This window comes from Engystomops pustulosus, unplaced genomic scaffold, assembly GCF_040894005.1.
Source record: "Engystomops pustulosus unplaced genomic scaffold, aEngPut4.maternal MAT_SCAFFOLD_163, whole genome shotgun sequence".
Lineage (NCBI taxonomy): Eukaryota > Metazoa > Chordata > Amphibia > Anura > Leptodactylidae > Engystomops > Engystomops pustulosus.
In genome coordinates, this window is record NW_027285043.1 from 102,246 (window position 1) to 107,500 (window position 5,255).

At 64.5% G+C, this 5,255-nt stretch overlaps 1 non-coding gene across 1 annotated transcript in view; it reads left to right on the plus strand.

Moving 5' to 3' along the window:
- The first annotated feature begins 4,852 nt into the window (after positions 1 to 4,852).
- LOC140108633 (18S ribosomal RNA) overlaps positions 4,853 to 5,255 on the plus strand; it is a 1,886-nt gene continuing 1,483 nt past the window's right edge. The window contains exon 1 of the ribosomal RNA XR_011851166.1: positions 4,853 to 5,255. This exon is cut by the window's right edge and continues 1,483 nt beyond it. This is a non-coding gene — a ribosomal RNA (18S ribosomal RNA).

The window sequence follows — 5,255 nt, forward strand, 5'->3', positions numbered from 1 at the left end:
ACGGGACGCAAGCCAGGCCGTTCTCCACAAGAAATTCCGGACGCGGAGACCCCTTCTCCGCCCTACGGTCCCCAATGGGGTGGCGCCCGGCGGGTGAGGCTAGCCATGTGAGGTCGAGGGCGGGAGGACGGGACGTAAGCCAGGCCGTTCTCCACAAGTAAAATTCCGGACGCGGAGACCCCTTCTCCGCTCTACGGTCCCCAATGGGGTGGCGCCCGGCGGGTGAGGCTAGCCATGTGAGGTCGAGGGCGGGAGGACGGGACGTAAGCCAGGCCGTTCTCCACAAGTAAAATTCCGGACGTGGAGACCCCTTCTCCGCCCTACGGTCCCCAATGGGGTGGCGCCCGGCGGGTGAGGCTAGCCATGTGAGGTCGAGGGCGGGAGGACGGGACGTAAGCCAGGCCGTTCTCCACAAGTAAAATTCCGGACGCGGAGACCCCTTCTCCGCCCTACGGTCCCCAATGGGGTGGCTCCCGGCGGGTGAGGCTAGCCATGTGAGGTCGAGGGCGGGAGGACGGGACGTAAGCCAGGCCGTTCTCCACAAGTAAAATTCCGGACGCGGAGACCCCTTCTCCGCCCTACGGTCCCCAATGGGGTGGCTCCCGGCGGGTGAGGCTAGCCATGTGAGGTCGAGGGCGGGAGGACGGGACGCAAGCCAGGCCGTTCTCCACAAACTCCCAGCGGTAGAGTCTCGGCTCTCCGCTCTTTTGATCGATCTGACACAGCGCGATCCGGCGGGGCAAGGCACTTTGCTCGGTCAGGGGTATTGGCCCCGGCCGGTTTATGGTAAAGCGTTCCTTAGCCTCAGTCTTGGTCGCGCATCAATCCCCCGCTCCCCGTGAGCGGCTGTCGTCCTCTGCCTAAGGTTGTGTAGCGCGGTGCCAGTGTGGTCCTCGCACGGCCCCGCTCCTGCCACAAGCGGTAGGACTCTCTGCTTCGGCTGAGGTTTGCTACGAAGCGTATGGAACGGGCGTACTCCACCGTACCGTGGGTGGGGGGCGGCGGCGTTGGCGGCGGCAGCGTCCAGCGAGGAGCTCCGGCTCCCCGCGGTAGCGCCTCGCCTAGTGTCCCTCGGGCAAGTCCAATCGCCCCCCGCCCGGTCGGAGAGCGCAGACACTTCTGTGTCCACGGTTTATTTCCGCAGCACGAAAAGGGACGGCTCCCGCTTGCTCCTCGCGGGGACGAGGCTTAGACCCACCGTGGCGCTTCCGCGGTAGGTAGGGTCGTCTGCCGTAGGAGCGGTAGCGGTCGAGTGGTCCCCAGTGTACCCTGTTAGCGCTGCCCGCCTACGCCTGAAGAGCTGCGGACCGAGAAAAAGGTTCGCTCCGCTGCTGACGGCGAAGCGCGCGGCACGCCGCGGAAGAGGAGAGGGAGCGGTCGCCCCCGGGGCGGCTCCCCTCCGAGTCCGGCAGAAGCAGAGATTGTAGCGGAGGGGGGGGGTTTCTAAATTCCCCGGGCGTGTTATCCCCAGCGGTAGCCTTCGAACTCTTCAACCGCAAGCACGATCGCACGTTCACAGCACCCGTCACTAGGAGCCGGGCCAGAGGCGGGCGGCAGACGAAACCGACATGAGCGCTTAAGGGTATTGCACCCCCGGCGCCCAGACCCTGGAAATTGAGTCTGCCCCCAAAGCCCACCCGCGTCCTCCTTGGCGCTCCCGGAGTACATGGTCGTAGATGGGCCATCGGTCGCTAATGCCAAACTGCGTCCCAGGGGTGCGTCCCCTCTGACCAACGGCAGACCCATCCCTCTCGCCAATCCGCGGATCCCCGCCAGGTCCCGAACAGGGCTCGTCCTTTAGCGTTTCAAATGCGCCCTCCCCGCCATACGAGGGGTTGAGGACCGTAGCCTTCCCTTACGAGAGGCACCAGGGGTGCGCCTGCTCGAGGGCCCGGCCGTGGGCGTAACGCTTGGGCCGCCCGGGGGAGTCGGTAGACCATGGGAGACCAACACTCGCACACGAACGTTGCCCGTGCTTTGTGGAAGAGAGCTTCTTTTGCGAGGTTGTCGCTGCGGATGGCGCCCGGACAAACCCTATCCCTAAAACTTCTGGGGAATTGGCGTCTAAGCCACCCTGCTCGGTATCCCTGCACCCACGAAGGGGGCCGTGGAAGGCTTGGGGTCTCGCCGGCGAAACCGACCGGATGCCCGTGGTACTGAACCCCCGGGGTCCCACCCTGGAAATTGAGCCGTCCGACCCCGCCACGTCTTCCTAGTGCTCTCCTTGGCTCCCCCGCCTGTGGGCGTCGTTAGGGGCTGCGGTCATCAGCGCCGGCTAAGCTTCGGCAACACGGCCGACCCACCCCTTCGGCGCCTGGGGGAGCCTGGTCCCAGTCCGGGCCGTTCCGTAGGGGCGGCTATCCCTTACATGAGGGACTCGGTGCGTCCGCTCGGGCTGCGGGGCTCCGGCTCCGACAGCCGGGGAGCTGGTTTTGACCGCGGGCCTCGACGGGAGCCGGCAGGGACCGGACTTAGGCGTCAAGCCGAAAATAACCCCGGCACCCTCGCGTGCTTCCAAAGCGAGGGGACCTTTGGCCGAGCGGGGGCACCGGAAGCCGAACCGACCCCAACCCCTCTTCCTACCCCAGGGCTGGGCTGACCAATCCCCTGATCGGGTCTAAAATGGAAGAAGGGGATTCGAGGGAAGGGGCTGGCGGAAGGCAGTTGCCCGACGGAGTAGGCGAAGGCCAGGCCGTTTCCGAGTCCCGAGCAGAGGAGGGCGAACTCGGCTCTTCATCGACCGACGGCGAGGCGAGGGCGGTGGCTGCCGCGGGGAAGACTCCATTGCTCGTCAGCGCGCTAGGAGCGGGGCCGACTGGCTGCTCGGGGTATGGCATCCCCGGGGGCCCACCCTGGAAATCTTCGCTCCTCAGCCGCTGCAGGTTATAAGGTCCCGCCGCGCGTAAGCGCTCAACTCTCCGACCCACGGATGTCGAGCCCATGGTGAGCCGGCCGTTTCGTACGGGGAAAAGGGGTCCTCTGGCCCCACATCGATCGAGGGGGGTTTAGATCCGCGGAGGCACGCACCGCGAGGCGAATCGCTGCTTTTCCCCAAGAGGTTAACCTTCAAACCACCGAGTAGGTTCGGGGCAGGGCCGACAGTCTGCACTGGGGTATTGCATCCCTGGTGGGGCGACCCTGGAAATCTCTGCCCCTTTCCACTCTTTCGGTTGGGCCTCTCGTCGGGGCGAGCGTAAGTCGGCAAGCAGACGTGGGAAGAGGCTTCTTACCGGTGACACTCCCTTCGTGAGAGAGGCAGGTACTCGCCCCGGACCCCGGTCCAAATCTGCGCGGGCCGGACGGCGTCGGCCCTAGCCGAAGGCCGCTCCCGCGAAGCCAGGGAGCCGAAAATAACCCCGACACCCTCCGCGACCTCGCGTGCTTCCAAAGCGAGGGGAACCTTTGGCCGAGCGGGGGCACCCGAAGCCGAACCGACCCCAACCCCTCTTCCTACCCCAGGGCTGGGCTGACCAATCCCCTGATCGGGTCTAAAATGGAAGAAGGGGATTCGAGGGAAGGGGCTGGCGGAAGGCAGTTGCCCGACGGAGTAGGCGAAGGCCAGGCCGTTTCCAAATCCCGAGCAGAGGAGGGCGAACGACGTTCTTCATCGACTGACGGCGAGGCTAGGGCGAAGGCGGTGGCTGCCGCGGGGAAGACTCCATTGCTTGCCAGCGTGCTAGGAGCGGGGCCGACAGGCTGCTCGGGGTATGGCATCCCCGGGGGCCCACCCTGGAAATCTTCGCTCCTCAGCCGCTGCAGGTTATAAGGTCCCGCCGCGCGTAAGCGCTCAACTCCCCGACCCACGGACGTCGAGCCCATGGTGAGCTGACAGTTTCGTACGGGGAAAAGGGGTCCTCTGGCCCCACATCGATCGAGGGGGTTTAGATCCGCGGAGGCACGCACCGCGAGGCGAATCGCTGCTTTTCCCCAAGAGGTTAACCTTCAAACCACCGAGTAGGTTCGGGGCAGGGCCGACTGCCTGCACTGGGGTATTGCATCCCTGGTGGGGCGACCCTGGAAATCTCTGCCCCTTTCCACTCTTTCGGTTGGGCCTCTCGTCGGGGCGAGCGTAAGTCGGCAAGCAGACGTGGGAAGAGGCTTCTTACCGGTGACACTCCCTTCGTGAGAGAGGCAGGTACTCGCCCCGCACCCCGGTCCAAATCTGCTCGGTCCGGCCGTCGTCGGCCCTAGCCGAAGGCCGCTCCCGCGAAGCCAGGCGATCCGAGCCGAGGATCCGCGCGAGCCTTCTCCAAGCCCTCTGCCGGGCGCTGGTGTTGAAAGCGTAGCGGACCCTGTTCGCCGGAGCGATAGGAGCGGAGCACCGGTCCCGAAGGGTTGAAAGCTGGGTAGCAGCGCCGTAGCTTCCCTCCCAGCCTTCCCCCGGACCTGGCGCCCGATCCCCTCCGCTCCTCTGTGCGTTGGCGGGCGGCGCTGCATGGGTACGTCGCGACGGCTCCCTATCGTCTCTCTCTCGCTTAACAGTGGTGAGAGGTGGTGGTGGCGCTGTCGAGGTGCTGAAGTCGAGCGTCCAATGCTTTCCTTCTATGCGCAGCCTACAGGAGCTGTCCGAGCTTCGGAGGTGCTGATGGAGGTGAGAGTCGAGCGCCGCTTCTTGGCCGATCTGAGTGGGGAAAGCCAGCGACTGCGAGAGGGAGGGGGGAAGGAAAGGCTTTTTCGGGTCCTTGGAAGGGACCGCGAGAGCATCTTTCTTGCCCCCCTGCCCTAAGCTCCATCCAATGTTGTCTGCGAGGTCTTCTCTGGCGGCGGAGAAGCGCTGCGGTAGCAGCAGCAACGAGCGTTCCCATGAGCTCACGGAGCCTGACTCCAAGAGTCTACCCCTCAGAGCCCCGGCTACCTGGTTGATCCTGCCAGTAGTATATGCTTGTTTTAAAGATTAAGCCATGCATGTCTAAGTACTGACTATTCTTTACGGTGAAACTGCGAATGGCTCATTAAATCAGTTATGGTTCCTTTGATCGTTCCGCATTGATGGTGTGCTACTCGGATAACTGTGGCAATTCTAGAGCTAATACGTGCCCACGAGCGCTGCCCTCCAGGAAGGCGTGCATTTATCAGACTTAAAACCAATCCGGGGAGCCCTGGTTCCGCGGCGGGTCCTCCGGGCCCGCGGCGGCGCCAGCCCCGTCCTAGACTTGGCGACTCTAGGTGACCTCGGGCCGATCGCACGTCCTCCGTGACGGCGACGATCTATTCAGGTTTCTGCCCTATCAACTGTCGATGGTATCGCACCTGCC